We start from the raw sequence: 24,485 nt of genomic DNA, 5'->3' as shown, positions 1-24,485 counted from the left end.
TGGAGTAACATTTGAAAACATAATTCACAGAAAATACACGTAATGGCTGGAACAACCCCACATGCATGACAAAAACAGACTATTAATTCAACAGGCAGGTAAAATACTTGGTGGAAGAATAGCATTGAGATATAAGTACAAAACTGGATACCAGGTTGTGGCTATGTATTAAAAGTAGATAATGACATGGATGCATGGGAATGATCTAGGTGACCTTGTCTGCTATCAAATATAACATCTGCATTCATGATCATGATTGCAATGCAAATGATTTAAAAGGAAGGACAACACGGCTTTTTGTGGCAGTGCACATCAAGCTCTGGCATTTGATGAGATGGGAGAAGGAGGTGACACTGGCCTTTCAATAGGGGTCAGCCTGCTGCCTCTCAGCTCTTACCTCATTTGATACATTGCATTTAATCCAGCAAGTGGCTTATGAAATTTTAAACCTTGCCACATACAAACCTAAAGTTGCCCCATGTCAACGTAAATCAAACCTAAGACTGTTTCCCCAAAGCAAACTAATGCCAAAAAACGGAGATCTGTGCAGCTCCTTTTAAGTGTAAGGCAGATGGCTCAATGTAGGGAGAATAAAAAACCAATGGAGACTGTTTGAAGTGTGAGAGAGGCACCACAAAAATGCATCACATTAGTCATGATTTTCATTTCTTACTCACAGGGATGCAGATAAGCACCTGTGAGATGGCACTAGACACATTGAGCCTTTGAGTACATTCCGCCCAAAGACTGTGTTTTTTCCATTGTCAAAGGAAACAGGACATGCAGAATGCACCAGATAAAAATTGAATTCCATTTCTAAAAGTGCAAAGAGGCCAGAATCTGTCAAAAATATAACCTTGTTAATCGGAGAACACTGACTGTGTTACAGACATTTTAAAATGATAAAATCCCAGGGGCAGGATATTGTCAAGTGTTCTTAATGTACTCGTGCATTTATTACTGTACATCAAATGAAGGAAAGGAATCATAAGTCATTCAGAGTCTTTTAATGAAACGTTTTATGACAGATTATTATACACAGCTTATAATAATATAGTGGACCTAAATAATATACTACAGTAAAATATGTAGAAAAGCGGTGCATTTTTGTGCGCTTGAATTCAGCCCGATAGTATTTTGACTTCAAATTGACCTGGAATTCAACTCCAAGCCAATTAGCCCTCCTACCTTTGGAGATCTTACATGGACGAAAATTTGAAAAATACTCTAACATACTATCAAAATAGAAGAGATTAACATCTGCTGGTAAATTTGTTTTAATTATTATGGCAACCTTCAGTTTCTTTGCCCTTAACATGACTCGTTGAAACATCCATTATCAGAAAACTTTCATGTGTGTGGTATAATGTAAGAAGAACAAAAAAGCCCTCTCAATTAGCTCACAATCATTAATCAAGGCCTTACAAAAAGCTGTATATTTTACTCATGTGCTGAGAAGGGGGGGGGGCTAAGTTGTAATACAGGTCAGGTCTAGGCATGCACATTTCCCATGTATAAACAGCACCGTTTATTTACCATTGACTCTACATGCAAAAGAGTATATTATTCATAATTCTGGAACTACATGCCCTAGGAACCAGAACAATAGTGTGTTTTGAAGATATAAAATGTCTCGCCATCCTAACACCAACTTTGAATTGGCTACACTTTTAATAAATAATAAAATGTGAAAATTCATAGCTTTATGAAGCATTATGCTAAATAGGTACATTGCATTTGCACACAAGTGCCTGAAAGCACAGATTCCAATAATCTTGGATTTATTGAGTTTGCAAGTTGCTACCCAGAATTACATTAGAAAAAAAACAATTTAACATGTAAAGTATTTAGGAGTAGTTTTGCCCCACCATTTTCGGATCACAAATGTAGAAATCATAATCATCCAATGAAGATTGGGGTGTGTGTTCAATAAGAGTGTCTAACTATGAGTTCAGCCAATAGAAGAACTTTTCCAATCACATAGTGTGACATAATTATTTCAAAAGGCAGGTGAATTATGGACATAAATATAGAGGGAACACAGAGGATAGTATGCTGATATTGGAAGGAGCTGCAGGAAGGGACACCATATGTTCCTATTGGATGGATTAAAGAGACAGAGCAGCTTAATGGCTCCAGAAGTGAAGGTTCCTGTTCCATGGGATGATTCCTCCTGCATTAGGGAAGGTTCCTGTTCCAGGGAATAATTCCTGTTTAAATGGGAAATAAAGAGTGCAGTCTCACTGCAGATAAAATTAAGTGAGATGTCAATTCAATCCAATGTAAAATAACTTTCTGTTTTCAGTTGGGTATGCAGTGATACAGATAGCACTAACGTGCATTTGGGGCACCACTCTTTAACAATCATAATATAGTTACATTTTACCCAAAGTGCAACCACGGATATAGTAAAAAACAAAGACGTGATGGCTGGCATGTTTAGAATGAATCTTAAACCTCTGGAAATTCATGTGGGCAACCCTCCAGACCAAAGTCCTTCACCTGCCAAGCCATTACAGAAAGGGGTAACACCATATGCAAATTAGGCTTCGTCTCAGACCCCAAAGGGGCAGTCCAGCCCAAACTGCTAGGTCACACCCCTACTACATGAGACCACAAGCATCCCCAGACATGTTAAGGGCACAGATATAGTCGACATTAGACCATGGTTCAGGGCACTATACCAGGCCTAACAAGGATCGGTTTGATAATGTGTGTCCTGTGAAGGCTATAGCTATTTAATAAATGATGACAAAGGTGAGCGTGTTTAATTGAGTCATTTTGGCTCCCATAGAAATTAGGCAAATGTAAGTCCCCTACACCCCTAATCCTTAAAACTGCACAGTGGGACTATATTAGTGAGGTGAGTTACTGGACATTGTGCCAATGTAATACAATTCTAAAACCACGCTTTCCGGGTTGGGTGGGGGACTTAAATTCAGTGCATTCTGAATCAATAACAAAGCTTCTGTAAACCAACACCTGCAGCATTTGAATGCAAATTATTGTAAGCCTATTTAAACTACACATCCATGTTAGTAGCTCACAGCACCAGATCTAGGTGGGAAAGGGGAGGCATGCACAAGTTCTCTGATTCTATAAATTGCTGCTGTTATTGTGAAAAATAAAGTTCTTTGATCCATTTGTAAATATGACTATGTGTTATTTGGAAACTTTTTTTGTGAAGTCAAGGATTTGAGAACCAGACCGACAATCAGTACATGCGCACCACTAGACTTGACCATAGAAATTGATGCATATGTGTAAGAACTAGTGAGGATTCATGAAGGCAGGTTACTCTCATTCACTGTAGACACACTGCCTGTTATAGTGTAACATTGCAGTGACTGTCCCTGCTAAAGTCTTGTGACCATATTTAATTATTCTGTTAAAATAAATATGAGTTTTGAGCAAATCACCTCTTTCTTGCCCAGAATTGTGGGGTGGAACAGTATATGAGAGTGTCCACTTATTGAGCAACACAAATCTGAACATATTAATCAAAATATATCTTCCTCCAGAAAATGTAATGACTACAAATATAAGAACAAAATATGAATTTATTTCAGATATAAGAGACTAGTGGAATGCAGCATAAATGAGTATGACCTACAATGGCTAAAATCTTTCCTCACCAATCGAACGGAAATAAATATACTTACCGCCATTCACATCTAAAATCAAAAACATCAACTGCAGCGTACCACACGTATTTAGCCTATCCCCACTCCTCTTCAACATCTACATGCCCCCCCAATGAAACTCATTCAAACCCATGGACTGAGTGCCTACAGCTATGCAGATGATACCCAACTCATCTTCAGGATAACCTCAACCAAAGACCCAAACAACAACCTCATGCACATAAACAGAAATAATAATCTCCATCCAGAGGATTATGCAACACTCACACACCTGAGCTGGCCGCCATGCATGGGAACCCAACCAGAGGTATCCACCATGATAAAAAAACTTGGTAATCTCATGTACACTGGACTCTCACTAGACCCACAAGTCAATGCAATAGCAAAGAAATGATTCTACCTCCTGCGACTAATCAGAGGGATGTTCCCCTACCTCACCTTCCAACACAGAACCCTCACCATCATCTCCGTGGTAATATTAAGACTAGACTACAGAAACAGCCTCTATCTTGGAATGCCAGAACGACTCACACAAATCTCCAACACATCCAAAATACTGCCGCAAGACTACCCCTGAGACTAAACAAGAGACCACATCACACCAGCCCTGAGAAGCGTACACTAGCTTCCAGTTAAAAAAGACTAAAAAAAAACATTAACTTTAAAGGCATCTGCATCGCTCACAAATAACTACATGGACAAGTGCTGAATTTCTCCAAGCCAAAATCAGTCGGTACCAACCAGGAAGAAACCTCAGATCGAGTAATGACCACCAAATCCAAATGGAACACTACGTGAAAATGAAATTTCGGATGAACTGCTTTCTCCCGTTTGATAGCCAAACTATGGAATTCGACACCGAATGAAATAAGAAGGACACAAGATCACCTAACCTTCAGAAAACAACTGAAAACCTGGCTGTTCAGTTCACAGAGACAAGCATAAAAACGGACACCTTGCTCAGCTCATACCCCAGATGAAAGGCAATCATAGGACAGCACAAACAATGGACCCAACAATAAAACAACCCCTACCTACTTACCACCCAGCTCCTCGCTCCTCTCCTGCATACCTCCCACTCATCACACACACATTTGTGGGCTAGCCTTACTACACAGAAAATGCACAAGGCACACATCCAACAAACTGTCACAAATAACAAACAACCCCGACACTGAACATTTCTCCTCCGTATACAATAACCCCAGTGCACACAATTGAAGCACACTCAGAAAGCTGACACGCACAGGCACCAGTTTCTCCTGGCTCTGCAATCACTAACAGAAGAGCACAACCTCTATCCTAACCATCTTCCCTCACTAACCGACCCCACCCACTTTCTTCCAGATCCACGTGAGCTCCTGGACACCATGCAAATTGTAGCAGTGTGCGGTATAAATCAACGTAACATAACATATACGTTTCCTGGATTGCTTGCTTCTTAAGTTTTGATAAAGCTGAAGAAAAACATTTTAAAACATGTTTTTGGTAACAACAAAGTGTACAGAGTGTTGATTCAACGAGCTCATACAAAAGTCCTACATAGAAGTCAAAGCATACAGTAACTGGCAATTTGCTAACAGAGCATAGTTGGAATGCTTGTGCCTAACATCAAGTACATATGGACAAGCGAAATAAAGCCAAAGTTCCAGCTAAAAATCTTTTCATGAATTCTTTATAATACCATTTTAGATATTTTAATGGGGAATGTAATGCAATATGAGAATATTCAGAAATGACACGATAAGGACACGGGGTAGCAACATCAACTGTAGCAGACAAATGTGGACAGATGAAAAGGAAGAGCAGAAAGGACTTGGGAGAACAAATATTGAAGAATGGCCGAAGATTTCATGGAGGCTTCTTGACCTTTAAAGACAGATGTCCAGAGCAAAATCTAGCAACAGTTTAGTGAAAATTCACCAACAGCCTCCAGAGTCAATCAAACTTTGACATCATGTTCCCACCAAAGCCACGTGTTGCTCTGGTGCACAGGCCAGACACACAAAGTTCCACCAATACATTAAGGCAAACTGTCAATATTCTTTCAATTTGGGGCAATAGTCCTCAAACCACTTGCAACTGGGATTAACAAGAAATGCCAATTTGGGGAATACACAGACGTGTCTGAGCCCCAATTACCAGCACAAGTGTACACCAAAGTAGGGTTAGTGCCACCATACTCGCTTGAGATAATTCTCTACATTCTGTGATGAACAATGTTTCTCCTTCAGGCTTTCCATTGCCATACATCTATACTGTACATAACCACAGCATCAACAGAGGGAGAAATAGGTGCACCATGAATGACAACGCCCCCCAAACCCCGCGCAGCCCAGAGAGATCAGATGATTAGAAATATAAAAATGCAATTGAGTTTGGTTTGTGTGGTGATCTGATCGGGTCAAACGTATACCTACTAAATCTGAATTTGCCCACATATAATATACATATTTTATGGTGTGAGTCTTGCCTTTAGATTTCCAAACAATACGAGTAGTGGTTTGATGTGCACATACAGATGTTTTCACAAGAAATCACTTGGCAATCAACACTCCACTGAAGCAGAGGAAAACGGCGCCCAATTTGCTCAGATATTTTAGCCATCACATGAATAGAGATCCTCCCACAGTGCAAGCAAAGCTGTTAGCCAGTTAGCCGCTCCCATTCAGAAAATTACTTTAGTCATATGGACCTGCGTTGTGGTTTTCCGAAAGCTTTGTGTACCTTTTAGGAGTATTTTTAAGTTGTAAAAATAGTAATATGTGCATTTTCTTGATAATTACTTACATCATATTTATGTAGGTCGGTTTCTAACCAGTTTCTGACACTCCACACCACCACTATGTGGGAAGTATTTACCCATGCATCCGAGCCATACCTCAAAACTGTGCAGTACTGACATGGAAAACATCATGATGGCCAGAGCTTCCCAGAAAATGCACAGGGAAATGCATGAAGAATAGGCTGCCACTCATTTTTGCCGATGTTATGGGCACAGAAGGAAACTGCCTAAAACCACCATTGGACTACCCACACAGTAGTCTGAAACCATTGGGAATGGCAATGCTGATTGCCAAAAGCAAACCCATAACTGTTGGGAATTCATTTTCTTAAATCCCAAAAATGGGTGCAGTACCAGTACTCACCACTATCCAAAAGCCGGCAGTTTAAAACCACCCTGTGTTTCTCTGAAGGCAGGCTCAAAATGTCTATTTTAAACATTGCAACACATCTAAAAACTCACTGGACACCAGCAGACATTTGGTAGAATGGAGTGTTGTGTGCCTACAAAATCTGGGAAATGAAGAGCCTAGAACAATGCTTATAACAAAACTGGCTGAGCTATGGAGTCAGCAGTTTAAGTTGCACTGGATTTAAAGACACTAAAATCGAAAATGTTTAGATTAAATGAGTGACCTATGTTTGGTGTCACATGCCTTTGTAACTGTTTAAATGTCATAGTTTTAAACTTAGAATCAGCCTTCTAGCTGCATATGTGAAAATGTTTAGTTTTATTTGAATGCAGAAACTGGGGAACAGAAATGACAGCTTAAAGAGATTCCAATTTGCCTGGCAACTACCCCCATCAGGAGTGAAACTTGAGTCACAGCTGTGTTCCCAGGCCTAGCTGCCCTTTTGCTGCTCACACTAAGGATATGCCATCTATCTGATAATTGAATTACCTGTGCTCTACAGGAGCTCTGAACAAAGCCTGTCTTGACTCATGCAAAGGTTTTATTACAGCGGTCGTAAAATGGAGCTTCCTCTTGGCAGAAGCTGGGAGGGGCACTGCCTGTGAGAGCAAGCTGGCTTGGCAGAACTGGAAAAACCAGAAATTCAACCTTATGCTGAGGGTAAACCACACCCCTTTGGAGCCAGAACATAACTTTAAAAAGATGGATCATTCATAGAGCGGACATGTGAAAATTTTATAAATGATACCATAATTCTTGTGATTTTTCTGCCCACAGTTTAAGAGGTTTTTAGAACCGGTGGTATGTTCAGGGGGGTGTTAGCGGAAAAGTGGATATTACTCTAAATGTATGCATGTTAAAAATCTGAAACTTCATCAGTTAATGTCCATACTCCCTGCGCACATGTATGTAAAGTTGGGTCAATGTCAGAAATTGAAAAATCAGTTAAAAAGTCAATTATGTGCCATTTCTGAATGCAAGCTCTTAGAAACAGCAGATTTGGACAGAGACATGGCTAAATTCAGCCACACCATGTATATGTAATTTCAAGCAACTGTGTAACTGTGAAATATGTCTTTTGTTATCAAATATAGAATATGTGCAATCTGACAGGGGAGTGGCCTATCTGCAAGCCATAAAATGACATCACTCTGACTCACAGTTCCTTCCCCAATCAAGTGAGGAATGGAAATTTGACCAATGACAAGGGAGAGGGGCAAGTTTAGTTATGACCAACACACACACCCACTTGCAGAACATATAAATGGACCACTGAAACTTAGGTAGAGATTTTTCAAATCCATCTGCCGCTGGAAGCTCTGCCGGAAAAATCCATACTTTACCTCCATCAAACCTCCAGAGAGCCAAACTAGAGACTTCAATCTATCCAGAATTAGAGACCCAGACCAGAGAACCAGAGAGAGCTGATCCAGATCACTGTGAAGTGCAGAGACCAGAGGCGAGTTTAAAACCTGACCAGATCCATGGCGAGGCCCATTTCACTCAAGAATATAGTGTGAGTACCTAGAAAACTGTGCAGAACCAATCTCTTAGTTTAAATTCATCTAATTCAATCTATTTAACCTAAGTAGAACTGCCTGATAGCTCCAAATCTGTCACCTGTCATTCTAGCTGCAAAATCTGTCACTTGTCATTTTCTAGTTGCAAGCTGCACTTGTCATTTTGAGCTTTTAAAATTTCAAATCTGAAAAACGACCTTCACTAAATCGCTCATATCTCCGCGACCGTTTGTGCTAGAGACTTGCAGTAACTTTCATTTGGAAGATGAGATCCTAGGCTTTCCTAGGACCCCAAAACAATCGTGATAGTTCTTGCGCTTCCTCTGTAATAGCGCTCGGCGCATCCGCGAATTTTACCGCGATTTGCAAATTTCTCCTCGTGTAAAAACAGCTGCTGCTTGCCTTCCATTTGCCAGAAATTCGTTTAACCTGCTAATCATTCCTGAATCATTGCAAGAGTGAGCCTGAGCTAATATTAACTAGATACCACTCACCCTGAACCTCTAGAGGGAATCAAAAGCATTTTAGCATACTTTTCACTGAATTGCCAGCACATATAGAAGCAATTTGGGCCTGTGTTTTCAAACTTCTGTAGTCTAAGCTTGCTGGGGTGAACTGAATTACAGTTGATTGCATTTCTGAGAACTGTGTGCTTCCTTCCATTTCCTTGCATTGTATCAAGGGGGGGAGGGGATTGCCAGAGAAAAGTGATTACATTGTTTTGTTGAAATCATATTGAGTATTTTCTACACTGCCTTTCATTCATTCAACCTTGCATTTCCTTGAACTCTATAAAGCATTCTCTACCACATTGCATCCATTTGAAACCATAAAAGTATTGTTGCTATCTTATCCATTTCATGTCAACTCATCATTGATTATAAAGAAGTGTGCTAGTGCCAAATTCTCCGTTGTTAATCTTTATCATATCAGATTAAGTGTGATATTCAATTATTAATTTATTATAAAGTGTGATATATATATATTTTAAATTATCAAATAAACCTTTTAACTTGCAAAACAGAACTACTTCTTGGCTCAGTGGGGTCAGGAGGGTTCCAAGAGAGGGGTGTTATATAGGGGTAGTCATCCAGAACGCATGAACTGGACATAAAGATATATCAATAAGGGTTTTCATTCAGTATCATAGACTAGGCGTTGACTTAGCTGTAGTGTTGAATTGAATCCTCTTACAACTATCACTCTACACCACAACAGCACCACTCCATACCACCACCACCCCACACACTCTCCGCCTATCAGTCCACCCCACCACTCCACCCCACTTCATCACTTGGCAAAACCACACTCCCACCCCAGACCCTCTCTCCACATCTCCACACCTCATCTTACCTATAATTCACACCAACACCACCACACAACCACACCACCACTCTACACCACCCCACATTTCCACATCTCCACTTCACCCTCCCCACTTAACCCCACTCAAACATCTACACGCCACTGCCCGCACATCCACGTGGGATGTTTCAACCCACTGGTCCAAGCCCTGCAACATTACTGTGCATTGCTGGCAGCAGAAACCTCAGAAATGGCCACTGGAAAGCATGCTGCTCGCTAAAAATCACCTAAAATGCGCAGTAAAAATCCAAAAAATAGGCCGCCATCCACTTTTGCCTATCTCAGTGAGCAAAGGAGACCACTGCCAAAACCCACTATTGGGCTACCCACAAGTAGCCTGAAACCACTTGAAAAAGCAATGCTGATTGCCAAAAGAAACACAGAGCTGTTTGGAAATCTGTTTTCTTGGTTGTCAGATTTGAAAAAAATCATGGCTCACAAACCACCTAAAAGATCCAACCTCCTTGTTCGGTGTTCCACATCATTCTACTGCAAGAATCCACATAAATACAATGTCAGCAAGAATCATATGTTATCAGAACAAAATCCACTTTTAAAGATACTTGATGGAAAGAAATCTGTAAAAAATGGGTGCAGTACCGTTACTCGCCTCCGACAGACGCTGACGATCTCTAAATCTGACAGAAGAAACTTGTGTTTTCAAAGTTAAATGTGTCAAAGAAGCGATTTCATCAAATGCCATATAGAGTGCCACCCATTTCATTTTCATGTTGAAAAAGACTGGAATTAAAGATATGTTTGCTTATTTTAAATTTATAAATGTAATGTTTTCACAAGAAACTATGTTACAATTGACCATAAGGTAACCTGATTTAGCTAAAACTTCCAAAAGGCTTTCTTTCCCGAGAACCTTCCACCTGGTTCATTCCCACCAAAAGGAGAGGATTTCACATTGGCATGTTAATCAGAAGGGGAGGAGATTTCCTCTGCTGCCCTGAGCAAGAAACAATGGGTTCCTTGAACTGAATAGAAAATGCTAATTCGGGGGTGACTGACAACAACTACTGGCAGGAAGAAAAGCCATGTGACCCTCTAACTCAGCCCAGCTTTGGAGGCAGGCCAGACTGAAAATGTGGAATGAAGTGGAAGTAAATGTATGTTTTAGAAAAATGCTTATAGCAAATTGTACTGAATTGACAAAAATATGAAACTTAGAGATTGTTAAAATGAAAAATTTGCTCATGGTTTAAGACTAATTTGGAATCTGTGCGATGTTCTGAGACTGAACCCCGGAAATTATTCATATTGTAGCCATTGTGTTTATGCTAGGAACATGACCAACCCACCAAAAGTGTGAAAAAGGTGTCATTCATGAACTAAAGCTCACAGGAAGATGAGAGTTGGAAAGCAATGTACCTTAAGCAATCTGTCATGTAATTAGGGATTAATAACAAGTTGTGCATCTTGGAAATATGTTTTTTTGGGGAAAATAGATTTACCAAGTAAAAGCAAAGGGGAGGGATTTCCTTTGGACCATAAACCCAGTGTCACTCTGACACATATGACACACTGCTCCTGTCTCAAATCAGGAGAGGGGAAATTGACCTATCAGATCCTTAGAGGGTTGGGCATAGATAATCAGCCTCCCCACCCACTTTGGAAAATTGATAAATAGGGACTGCTGAGGACAGACAAGACACACACTTTTTACTCATCAACCAATTTCTTGGTGAAGCACCCTGCAGGAAGGTCCAGGCTCCAGACATAGATCCAGAACCAGACTCTAAAGCTTTGAAGCAGAAAGACCCAACCCAAAAGCTGAACTCTTCTCAGCTGGCCTTCAGAATCTTAAGCAACCTGATTCTAACCCCTAAACTTCCAAGGGGCACCAAAAAAATCCAGCAGCCTGGCTGAGCTGTTTTGCTGTTCTAGCTAAGAACCTTGTGCTAGAACCAAGATCCAGACCCATAGAGCAGAGCTGTACCCAGAACCAACCCGTCAGATCCAGTCCAAGAGGCTGTGCAGACCAGAGGGCCTTGCTGAGAGAAGAACCCAGTGCCTGAGACCTGTCAGGTGGCGAGAGAATCCCAGGCAAACCCTTGACCAGATCTTTGACAGGCCCATTCCATTCCAAAGCCATAGGAGTGAGTATTTAGTCTAGAACTGTCCATAGTCACCCCTTCGTCTTAAGTAACCCAATCCAACCATTCCAACCTATCCATAACTGCATTATTGAATCTCTTTTGTCTATTCTAAATTCTTCTCTCCTCCACATAATCCTTGATAATTGTAGTGATAATCATATTGGCGCTAAATATATATTTTCTGGAGAAAGGCAATTGTCTCGTGCAGACAGAAACCATCCAGAGGCGCCTCTGGATAGGTGGCTGGGCTGTCATGTAGTTGTCATTTTGAAGCTAACATCGTCAGCTTTCTAACAAACCCAAAACGACATTCCAATTCCTGATAGTTTTGCCGTAATCGCGTTTCCCGCAGGCGGAAAAGTTTCAGCGAATTTGCAATTTGGTTAAATTTCATTCCATGTAAAATAGCTATTTCTTGCTTTTAACTTTTGTATTTCGTTTTACATCTGCTAATCATTCTATAATCATTGCTAGTGTTGACCTGAACCAATCCAAAGCAACTCTCACTAGTTCTGAATCTATTTAGTGAATTAAAGTCATTTTTAGCATTTTTCCATACATTACTAAATCACATTCAAAAGCAATTGACCTGTTTAAAATCATACCTGTTCTCTCTAAGCTTGCTGGGGGAATTGGGATTGAACTGCATTGTTATTCCGGATACCTGTGTGCCCTCATTCCATATCTTCATATTGCATGTTGGGGGAGTGCGTAGTAACAGGGGAAAGAGTGATCATATTGTCTTTTGATTGAAGTTGTATCAAGTTTTATTTCTGTGTTGCATTTCTTCCTATCATTGCAATTTCTTGAACCATACAAAGCATTCTCTGTTAGGAGTAGGAATAGGAAGAATAATCTAAGTGATTAAAGAGATTGTTGATATTGTAATTTTACCCATTGCTGATCACTGTTCATATTCATAAGTGTGATATTCAGATATTATTCATATTCATAAAGGTGCAATCTATATATTGTTCAATTCTTCAAAGAAATCTTTTAATTTGCAAAACAAACCTATTTCTTGGGTCAGTGAGACCGGGGGAATTCAAAGAGAGGGGTGTTATATAAAGGTACATCATCCAGAATTAAATGAACTTTGACATACAAATATATAAATAAGGGTTTCCATTGGGCATCCCATACTAGGCATTGACTTAGTTGGACTGCCGGATTGAAATCACTTACACCACACTGCCACCCCACATCCCAAACCACCAATCCATACCCCCACACCCCTACTCCACAACACCTGCACCACACCACTATTCCACACTACCCATCTAAACCTCCCCGCTCTAACCCACTCTACTGTAACACCATGATTTAATGTTGCTCCCATGTCCCACTCTTCTTCCACTCCCCCACTCTGCCCCTAAAGCCCATCCCTTTCCACACACCACTCTACCTCGCCCGCCCTTCCTCACCCATCTCTAATCCCACTTACCCTTCCTCAGCTCAATCTACTCCATCCATAACTCACTCCTCTATACCATACTGCTCTCTATCCCCACACACTTCCACCTCCCCCACTTTACAAGTACCCATCTCCACCTTGCCTCAATCTAAGCATACATCAACTGCCTCACCCCTTCCCACTCACCTTACCATAACCTCCCAACTTCAAATTTGCCTATCACCAAACATCAACCTACATATAGCTCACATCTAGCTGGCCCACTCATTCTAGTGTATTCTTACTGTACCCCACTCTAGCCTCACCTTTCCTACCCTATCTCTGGTCACCCACCCACCTCTCCATAACCACCCTTTACCCACCCATCATACCTCTTTCCTGCTTTTCTCCAGCAAACCACCCTCCCTATTTTACCTTTGCCTAGCCCCACTAATACTAGTTAATCCATGTCTAGCATGCTCATCTTACTACCTACCATCTTAGCTCATCCCTTCTCTCGTCCACCTTAATGCCCCCTAGGTCACCCTTAAAATCAATATGCTAACCTGAACATTTCCAAACGTATAATTGCTGACAAGTCACATTAGTAATACCCATACAAAAATACTTCTGTACGCGGCAGTGAAGAGAAGTTTTTCTACTATGTCTTTTACTAATGTTATTTTTGTGCAATCACTAGTTTGCAGGCATGATAGGAATTATTGGCTAAATAGAGCCCAAGTATTTACTACAATCTTTCCTAGAAATGTGAAATGTAATACATAACTACATACAAAAACCCTTTTCCAATGCTGTTTTGCTCCATACTATCACTTCCAGCTATTCATCAGTGTATCGCTGCCCAGCATACAAAATGAGCGCAGAATGAATCTCTTGAAAACGTCTGAAATCCTAAAAATAACATCGATTGTGTGGGTCATTAAGACTTTAATGACTGGGCCTAGCAAATATTCCAAGCAAAATACCCACAAATTGCCGCATGTACAGATTAATTTGTGCATGGTTTAAAAACCATAAGCATAGTAAATACTTGTAATACATTACAAAGCTATCCAACATGGTGTATGATTGTTTGAAAAGCAAAGCAAAAAAAAAAAAACACTTTACTGCACAAGGAAATGCACATTTTATGGATATGTATTATATTCATAACAACAAACTCCATGCATAACAACAATTCACACAAGCAATGATAAAAGCAGTTGACATTTTCTCGAAAATATAGCCGTTTTACAGACATCTCAAGATGTCCCAAGCCACAAGTGATTTGCCCAACCTGCCCTGCTACCTTTTCGTGTGTTCTGTTACTTGCAGTCAGCAATTTATAATGGTAAAGCAAAACTCCAGGTACAAGCATGCAGAGAATGCCGAATTTACACCTGGCATGAGTATAATGCAATCATTGGATTGATCAAATTGCTGCACACACCATCAGGTAATCTGCTTGAAGACTACTAAAAGGTGTCCAAAGTCATGTAAGCAGCTTGTCCAGTCCAGGCTTTCTTTCCATTGTGATGCCTACAGTCTGCATTTAATTTAAAATGCATAACTTGCAGGCACAAAAATGATAAGAAATAAACAGAATAAACAGTGCAAGACTATCCCCAGCTTTCTGCTATGGTGTCGTGGAATATATCTCTGCTTCTCAACCAATACATAGGCTCTGATTTACAAAAGCGTTTTTCAATTGGGTTTTCTCATTCAAAAACGCCTGCGTAAATGAAGCCTGTAGAACTTGAACTGAACAATATGAAATCAGGGGTCAGTCTTGAAAATTATTTGTAATTTGAACTACAATACGCTGCATAAAACAAAACATTTCTCCGCATATTTCAAATCCTTTTTTCAGGCGGACCCTGGGCCAGGGCACAGAACCGACTGGGCTGCCCCATTTTGGCAGTCGGCAAATCACATGAAATTGACACACGCTCCATGTTTCTGGCAAAGCCACGCCCCTGCAGGAACTTAGCATGCGGATGTAGCAAGACTTCTGAAATATTCTGAATGTATACCTACGAGGCCTAATAGCAAAGTTGGCACACACGATGCTTCTCCTCTTGTTTGCACAGTGGAACGTTTTAGAAAGGCAGGGCCTTTAAAACTTCAATCCTAAATTGTACTTGTTTTAGCAAGAAACCTGTTGAGGGTAGGAACTCTATTTTTAACAGGAAAAAAAGAGTGCTTCTTATAAAAGTCGGAAGACTTCAGAGAATGCAATTGCCCCTCACTGTGTACTCGATGGGGCATAAGCACCCCAAGGAGCATGTGTACATAAAGGAAAACCACCCCAAAGTGGGCATCCATTTCTAATCATAATTACATGGCACGTATGGAATGAGACCGGACCTCCTTGCTGTGCGCTTGCGACAGAGCATATGCATTGTGCAAATTCAGGTGTTAAGCCATCCCAATTTCATTGGCACCACTGCAAATCAGTTTGCACTGGCGCTAATGCAATTACACATGCCCAACATGTGTCTGCACAGTCATGGATTGCAGTGTTCCCCTTTGGCACTCCTTATGGGAAATACATGATCCACGTGTTATTAAAATACTAGCCAGGCAGCTTCATGAGCGAAGCAGGCCCTTCAGAGATCTGTGTGCAAGTGGCAGGTCACAGGTTCGAATGCCGGCAGGTTCAGCTTATCACTTCCTCCCACAAAAGGTCAATGAATCGAGTGCCATCACCTAGTGCTATAGCATAATGACACCATCTACTTTTATAGGGCTCAGAAAGGAGAGGAACCCAGCAGGAAATGCGATTTAAAGCACATCATTATTGTTGTATTAGGAATTTTAAAGGTCTTTTTGCTGACTTCGTCAAACTTTCACAGGCCTAAAGGCAACAGGGATGTCATTTAGGGGTCACCAGGAGTCGCACTTGCGACCCCCGAGGTCTCCCTTGCTACCCCCTGTGGTCTCCCTTGCTAACCCTAAAAAAAAAAGAAAAATGAGTTTTCATTTTATTTTACAAATTGAAGCTCGTGGGCTGTGGCCAATGACATCTGGCTATTTAAGCAACTTGTCTTTCTGGGATTCCATACAATAATTGCTAGACTCTAATTAAAGGTTTATTTCAGGCACACTTCAGGGGGTGAGTCACTGATTTAGTCTGTTCTTAAACACCTCAAATTCTCAATGCAGACAGAATCCTTCAAAAAGCATTTAGAGTAGAAAAAGCAGAAATTTCAGACTATTTATTTTGCTTTTCACAAGTTGCAGTTATAGCATGTTTTTTCTGCCGATATATATGGTGATCAATTTTTGTATGAAATATAGATCACGTTACAGTAATATTGTAACCATATTTTTCATGTATGCTTAGAAACAATGCTATGTAATGCCACTTCCTGTTTTGTCAAGGGGTAGACGGTTGTGTTCTATCGCTTCCCCTGATGTCACTTTGGGGTGCGGTCAAATGACATCACTTTCTGTGATGTCATCAGAGGTCAAGGGTCATGTGATGTCACTTCCACTACCCTAGGCATTTTGGTGAAATTACATCCCTGAAAGGAAACACAACTGACCTGACTATCTCCAGTTAAAAAAAATATGCTTGCGCACTTTCCTGCCTTCCAAAGTATGGATGCCATCTGCATGCCATCATTCTAAACAGTGGTGATCCGAGACCTGTGTTTTGAATGTGTTGACTTGAGCAGATTGGCTGTAATATCCCTCAACTACACACCTCTGTCTAGCAAATTGCAAGCAGTTGCCATTTCGGTTTCAAGCCGTACATTAAAAACTGAATTTGCATTTGTTAATGTTTTTGCTTTTAAGATTTAGAAATAAGGTGGGTGGTGTTCGTGAAATCAAAATTCTGTAAACAAGCTCTGAGATATCCTCGATGGGCAGGCATCAGAAATATGAGAATGATTATTTCCGTACTGGATGGTCATTCCAAAAAACCTCACCGGATTTTTGGAATTCGATGGCTGAACGAGCCAAGCCTTAATATTATCACACAGTTGGGATTACACAACCCCACGTGGACTGTCATAGTTCACCAATGATGAACATGAATGCATTCCCATTCGTAAGGCCCTAATGGCCGCCCAAGTGTACAGTGAACGTGGAAAGCTGCTGTGTGGAAGGGGACACGCTTCACCCACCTGCAGAATTTCAGTTAACCGTCAGCTACAGTATGGATGGACTGTACATATTTTCAGCGACATGAGTCCTTTGCAAGGGATGGGTGGGGCGCTGCTCCTTACAGCCACCGCTACGTGGGTTACGAGTTTGTCCGCTCAGTAAGAACGCAAAAACATGAGTTCACGGCTGAAGAATGAAAGGCCTTTAGCATGCACTGGCCAGTGGGACTGACTGCTGCTCTCCGCCAGCTCTGTATCAGTTTTAATTGCATCAGATTTTAGCAGGCAGTATTTGATAGCGTGGCCAAGGTCCAGTGTCAATGGACAGCACGGCTGAATCGACAGATGTCCAGGATCTCGGGTGTTAATGCATTGACTCTCGCCAAAACGACTTCAATTGGGGCTCAACAGAACATAACAGGTGTATTTGTAGAGCGCACCTTCACCCCCAGAGGGGCCTCTTGGCGCTATTGGTAGATAACAGATGATTATTGTTACCCAACTTAATGGTGCTCATTTTATCAACCTCGGAAGGATGAAGGGCTGAGTGGACCTGTCGGGATTCGAACCTGTGACCATGAGGTCAAACACAGTCATACCTGCTACCCCTGCAGAGGAGGAGGACCACACTCATTTGGCTCAAGCCCCCTCTATTTTGTGTTACGCCAGTGGACTTCACGTGCAAGATCTTTCAGCGCTTGTAGCTAGCTATCTGATAGCAGCCCAGCCATGCTTTGCACATTTCCATAATTCAGGCTGGGGAGCGGGCCTGGACCCAGCATGAAACCTAATACATGACGCTGACAGTTTTAGTCCCATTAACAAGAGCAGCTTGTAACATTTCGACAAGCTGTTGCTGAGATGCAGAGCTGGCAAGGTCACCCGAAACAAGGTGTAACTGTCCTTACTCAGCTGTAATGCGACAGAGCAACTCAACTGGCACCCCATGCCACCCAGCGGTGTTTACAAAAGTACTAGAGCGTTCCATGCTGCCAAGCATTTGTCCAGTAGTGGAGGCAGCTTTTGGTGCTGGGGGAGAGGAGGGCAGATAATAGGGTGCCAGTGGGAGACTGGGCGGAACGCTGGGCAGTTAAAGGCGGCTGTTGTAAGATGAGCTGACAGGAGATGGAAGCAGGAATAAGTGTGTCTTCTTTTTTGCTATAGATAGAAATGTGGGTGGCCAACCCACGGCCCACCACCCTGCTCTAGTTTGAAATGTAAACGAAGTCACAAATTATCAGGAAAACGAACTGCTCCATACACGCCAGTGTTGCATTGTTATGTATGGGCAAGAGACTTTCATTTAAAATAAAACTTTAGCCTATGTTCGTCCATCTAGGTGAAAAAACCTTCACTGAAGTCTTTACAAGCACTTTGTATGTAGGGAAAACTAGAAAGGAAATCCTTTCTAGGAACCTCCTGTATCAGAAAATATTAAGCTCTTAAAATGCAACGGACAACAGGAAGAAGCCCCATCATTTCCATTGAGAAAGTGTTAATGTTTTAATTTCATACCTTTTTTTCATTTTCTAACTTTATTTTGTCTGGAGAAGTCCTCCAATTTCACTTGCCTTCTAACAGATGCTGCAGTGCCGCAGGAAAGGGGCATGCTCACACTCCTTAGGATCTCGGCGTTATCACCGGCTTTTCTATTTCCACAAATCCTTGTCCTCTTGTTCTTTTTTATTTTGGACTTGTTAATTTTCAGTTTGCACTATTAGGTCACGCTTGCGCCACATCTAAGCTGAAACTATTGCACTGGAGTACAGTTAGGGAGAAATGGCATATGAGGAGGGACACAACTCTTGTCAGTGTTTTTTTTCGTTATTTGCCCACCTTTTAGCTGCCCATGGCCAAGCTAATCCCTACAGCCATTTCCACAGAGTTCCTGCTCCTCCCCCAAAACACCTCCTAATATGAACTCTTTCAGTTCACTTTAATCAAGCCTTACCATCAAACGTTGCACTTGAAATGCCTGCCAGTGTTTTTCCAAAGTAGTCTTCTGATAACTAATGACATACTTGGAGCTGTAAACCTTCTACTGGTGTAAGAAACATTTCTTAACCAGGTTTGCCTTCAGCCACTCGATTTATAAGCACTATGCATACCCTTCACTGAAGTCCTATTAAAAACAAGCATTGGCAAAGTCAACAGTTTTGTCTTGTACAAAAGTATTAGGCATTTGCCAGGCACTGCTACTAGATGGGCAGATACTCGCACCAATTTGCACCTGCTACCATCTGTGGCCATTTAATACCACTAGGGCAGTGCTTGGCAAGCACCTTTCCCATGCCTACACAAAAGCCCAAACGGTTGGCATTGCCACTGCTGTTTAAATCATTCTGTAGTTAGAATTAAACAAATAGAATCTGAATTTTATCTTGCCAGATTTGGGATGTTTTCCTTTTAAGAGATTATTTGTGTTGTATTATTTATTACACTATGAGCTCCCCTTAGTTGCAGGGTCTGACCTGGCACTAAGGAAAATACTGGGCCGCTTGCCCATGTCGGTGATTGTAGAGCAAACGGGACAGAGTTCCAATCATAGCTGCACCACTTTTACTAAAATCAGTGATTCTAGGCAAATCAAATCAATGGCGGGCCACATGCATTACACCAATAACGAGTCATTTTGCACCAGTGGTCTTTGCACTCATCAGTGTCGAAATACTTTCTGCAGTGGCCACTGAGTTCCATACCATTTTTACAATGGACTGCAGTTTGACCAGATTTAAAAAAACAAAAAACCTGGGACAGGCCACCAACATACAAGTAGGACTTCAGTTTAAACGGCCAGTCATTCCACTGAAGTTGGGTGGATTTGGTTGACTGTCATCACCGACCGTTTTCCAATGGGATTGTGCCATTATAAAACACTTCTGTGAATCAGGCCCTAAGAGTGTTAAAAAAAAGCAGCTGTTGCTCTGATTGCTATTTTAGGCCTTGCCAGGACGCCCCTTCCCGTGGCACATCCAATGAATGCATATAGCTGTTAACTGAAAGATTGGGCGGTTTGAACGTGCCCCTCGGATGCCTTACATGTTCCTGTAAAATTGCCCAACTATAAAAAAGTTGGTTTGGTTCATACGGTCAGCCACCCTCCGTTTCACCAAAACCAGGACAGTTTGAAAAAATCTCAGGACAGCGAGTCCAATTTCGAGACTGTCTATCACCCTGGTGGAAAGTGAGGCCAACATTGGCCAGGAAGAGGGCAATGTTGTTCACCATCCAGGATACATTGCTGATCAGTGATTCACTTTCCCCTTTCGGTGATCCAGGCCTTTCTCTAGGGTTAGGCCAGCTTACCTGCTGACACTGAGACTGTTTTGAAATAGGCTTCCTCCAAACCTCATGTTAAAATTCGACAGGACCTCAGCCTGACATGTTCGTAAAAGCTGCGTCTACATATGCCTGCCTCTTTTTCTCCTCGGGAAGTACACACGTCTGAAACAACACATGATGGGGACACAAAGAAATAGTTGTTCCGTTAGTAGGAAAAGCGGCTTAGAGCATTGTGGCCTTGACTGAAACGAGCCATTAAAGTTTTATTAAAAAAAAAATGTTTTTAAAAAAGGACCCATGTTTTGGAGTGTAATGGTATCAGTTTTTTTTTAAAAAACAGCTCTAACATCTAGGGAAAGCTTGGCTTACTGCTGCGCACGAAGAAAATATCTTGGAAACAATACCACTGTCTCTGGGGACTTCACTGCTGAAAAGGCTCATTTGAAAAGGCATTAAAATACTAATTACCTCATAAACTATTCAGCTGTATATCCCCCGGGAGAGTACGTACTAGGGCACGCGCTCCGCGCAGATCCACCTCGCCAATTAGTGCTCTTTAGGAGGGTTGAGAGGTCAGGAAGCCTGAGCTGGACAGTGCCATTAAAAAGTCAGGGCTACGTGGGACGGGGCTGACTCCGCTCCTTCCAAACAAAACCTCGGTCTGACGCGCTGACACCATTCACCCGCCATTTTGATGACCATTTGTTGTTAGAAGCCTTTGTTTAAATTCACCTACATGGCAAGGGTACATCTTACTTACTTACCCAGCATTATGGCTTCATCAAAAATAATAACAGTGCAGAACATACATACGAAAATAAGCAGGGAATAGAATTAACAACGCTGTTATTATAAATTATTTCCTTTCCGTGACGGGGTCGCCTTGCAGTGTCCCGTTCACAGAAAGAAAACGCTATACAAACTTGACCACCATGGAAAAGGAAGGTAGGGCTCTGAACTAGGAGACATGACCTTGGAGAGGTCTACCAGAGCCAGGCTAAAGGGCAACCGCAGGAATGGTGGCAATAGAAAGAGGCTCTAATTAAAAGGAAACTGCAACTAGATATGGAAAGGCGGTTAGAATACAATCCATAGACTATTCCAATCTCCTCTCCCAAACCCTCCTCTCTTTTCCCTCCTTATTTAGTTTCTATATTTTACAGTGCTTTTCTCCTAAATCGTATCATAGATATGTCCCAAGAGCCATACTTGCTTAGCATTCAAGAATAATAACAATATTATGTTCTTATATAGCACTTCACTCTAAACTCCTGCAGCTTCTAATCGCTGTGATGATGGGCGCAATTACCACATTTTGAATGGTGCTTGGTTTATCGACCCCAGGAAGGTTTTATGTTATGTTATTGGATTGTATACATCACTCCACTGCCATCTCAGTGACACTATGCAATTGCAGTACGAAAAGTGCGCACTGAAGTTACTGACATTACACAATCCAGAAACCTATAGTGCGAAATCAAGATACGGATAGTGCAACATTCAGCTATGAATAGTAAATATTTCAGCTGCTGATAAGGCAGAGACTATGGCCTAAATTACAAAAATGGGTAGTGCAGACTGTTGGAAGGTATAGAGGGGGCTGGCACTGTGGGGTTTGTACCACCAAACATTGAAGCCTGGCAGTGTGGAGAGCAGGCGCCTGTCGTTGGGAACAAGGTCACATTTTCATGGGTGTATGTTCTACTTGAATCTAGAAGAACACAACCACCTGCCCCAACGGGTTCAGCATGGCCTAGACGGAAAGCCTTTGGGGATGTTCTGTCCATTTCCCGTGCGTTGTGCCACAGAACCTTGATGACACCCCTGTGTTGTGTCAGGGGTCCCTGGGAACCTCACTGATTGCAGGAGGGTACACTACATGGGCCCTTACTTACAAGCACTGATCAATTCAGCATCCAAGAGAACACACTTACTCTACTGAATGTACCAATTTAGACAACTTAACAAACAAAACAGAATTCAGTCGCCAAACACACAAGTTCAGTACGAAGTAGTATGCAACTCAGTGACTGAAAGTACACAACTCAGTTAACTATAGCACACAATTCACCAACAACAGTAAAACGTTCAACTGCCGATAGTTGTTCTTTTAGCTACCAATTGTATAGCTCTCAACAACAATGAACATAACATGATGGCCTCAAAGGGTCCCATGTCATTTCCACAAAATAAAAAACTTTGTAGTAATGCACTTTGTAGAAATTAATTTAAAGTGTTAATTTAAATTTGTTTTGAATGGGGGTTACCCCCAACCCACCTTCCCCCTTCACTACCACCCCTAACCCAAACTTTTCCCCTCCCCTCTTTTACCCGTTAACCCAGAAATATGTATATATAGATATACATAAATATATATATATATATGTATATATATATGTATATATAGACATTTCGAAGTATTTTCCACAAAGTAAATTATCAAGAAGAAATTAACTTTGTGGAAACAACGGGAGACCCTTCAAAGTATACAACCAAAGACAATTTCTACTACAAATTACAGTGAGCTATAGAACCTAGTGCTGCTGGGGATGGCGTTTTAATATTCGTTCCACCGTGAAAGGATCTTGCCAACAATTGTCCATCCCCAGCCCCTGCTCACTTTATATAGCGCAGCCACTCATTTGGCCCCCAAACCACTGCCAACATCTTCACCAGAGATAACCGAACACAAGACAAGATATTGTTTATCTTAACACTGATCAATAACTTAATATGTCAAGCTCGGTGCTTGCATAAAAAATGGCAGGTCTATAAACTGATTTTTTCTAACTTTTATTCTAACTGTTTGCAATGCAGGGTATATTGTATATTGATATGCACGGCAACACAAAGAAACCTACAACCCTCTGCCCTGTTTTGAGTCTTGACGCATGTGGCATGGCTTTGCCATGCCCATGTGAAAGTCTAACTGCCAGATTTCAAAATGCAGATTAGGAAACCAGCGTTTGACAATTTTACACGGTCCTCTGGTCATTGACATTTGTAATTGTTTATTTATTTAAAATAAAAGCGGACCCGGGGATCGGACCTGTGCTGCTCCATGGCGTCTTACTTCCTGTTGCCTCTGAGCAATCCTCCCGAGACTGTGGCAAACTATATGTTAGCGATCCAACATGAAGAACAGAATGCCGTACTGCAGGTAAACACATCCCCAGAACTCATAACAAGTACACATCAAAGGAAAAGTGAGAAGCACCAGATAATATTCCTAAAAAGTAAACGTTTAGAAATCAGTAGATCAAAGGCACACTCTTGACACTGCATGATGTACAACCAAATGTACACAAGCAGCGTTCTCAGTTGTTGGTGAAGAACACTGGGCATGTGTGGTGCGGTTCAGCTGCCTGCAGACAAAAGATGGCAGTTCACAATAATGTAATTGCATTGTATCTGGAGCAGAGAGGAGCCAGGCACATGCACAGGAAGTGCAAGGTTTCCTACCATCTGGGTTGACAAGATCAAGAGCTGTGTGCGTTGGTAGACACAAGATGGGGGCGGGGGAGCTGTGGGAGGGCATCATTAATCAAAGAGTTTAAACAAAACATTTGGCAGTGACACATCCTGTGGTTATTCTCTACCAATACCCATAAATCTGTACATCATCGAGGTTGCTTGGCTGCCCATTTTGCTGCCTTTTTCAAAATCTCTCTGTCCTTACACGGTCCGCAAAGAATGCACAGGCATGATGAGAAAAGTTACCACCAAGACTCATTTATTTATTTATTTATGGATTCATAGATCACGCAGGAAACCGTCGGGCATCCAGGTGCTAGTGTTCAGAGCTAGTATATTGTGATAATGTCAAGGTAGTTCATTAGATAATAACAGAGTTTTCACAATATTGTA

General features: G+C 41.5%; 1 protein-coding gene across 3 annotated transcripts in view; it reads right to left on the bottom strand.

Moving 5' to 3' along the window:
- Positions 1-24,485, bottom strand: part of CREB5 (cAMP responsive element binding protein 5) — a 1,617,326-nt gene that overhangs the window by 233,879 nt on the left and 1,358,962 nt on the right. The window lies entirely within an intron of this gene.

The sequence above is a fragment of the Ambystoma mexicanum genome, chromosome 2q (assembly GCF_040938575.1).
Source record: "Ambystoma mexicanum isolate Mex_15411 chromosome 2q, UKY_AmexF1_1, whole genome shotgun sequence".
NCBI lineage: Eukaryota > Metazoa > Chordata > Amphibia > Caudata > Ambystomatidae > Ambystoma > Ambystoma mexicanum.
The sequence above is the reverse complement of the archived record's forward strand: the minus strand, read 5'-3'. Positions and strand labels throughout refer to the sequence as shown.